The sequence below is a fragment of the Tasmannia lanceolata genome, unplaced genomic scaffold (genome assembly GCF_043159265.1).
Source record: "Tasmannia lanceolata isolate RefF3 unplaced genomic scaffold, GAP_Taslan_0.1 ptg000213l, whole genome shotgun sequence".
Classification (NCBI taxonomy): Eukaryota; Viridiplantae; Streptophyta; class Magnoliopsida; order Canellales; family Winteraceae; genus Tasmannia; species Tasmannia lanceolata.
Genome location: NW_027518889.1, coordinates 22,501 through 22,816, shown reverse-complemented (window position 1 = coordinate 22,816; position 316 = coordinate 22,501).

Sequence of the window (316 nt, the reverse complement as noted above, 5' to 3'; positions counted from 1 at the left end):
TGGACGGTGGATTTACATAGTGAAAGTAACTGACGTACGAAGCTCAACATCCATCCTTACTATATGATATTTTTGAAATCACATAGCACTTCCCAGGTAGGATTCGAACCTACGCGTAGACAGACCTTGTTCACAGTCGACCGCTCTACCACTAAGCTACTGAGATGGTACAGCTAGTGTTACAATGGTGAATCAAGACTCGCTTAAGCTTAAAATGCGCAGCAAGCGGAAAATCACTCCGCTCCGCCACTGGAAACACCACTTCCCGTCCGACTTGCATGTGTTAAGCATTAAGCTTTTTTTTCAATTTTCATTT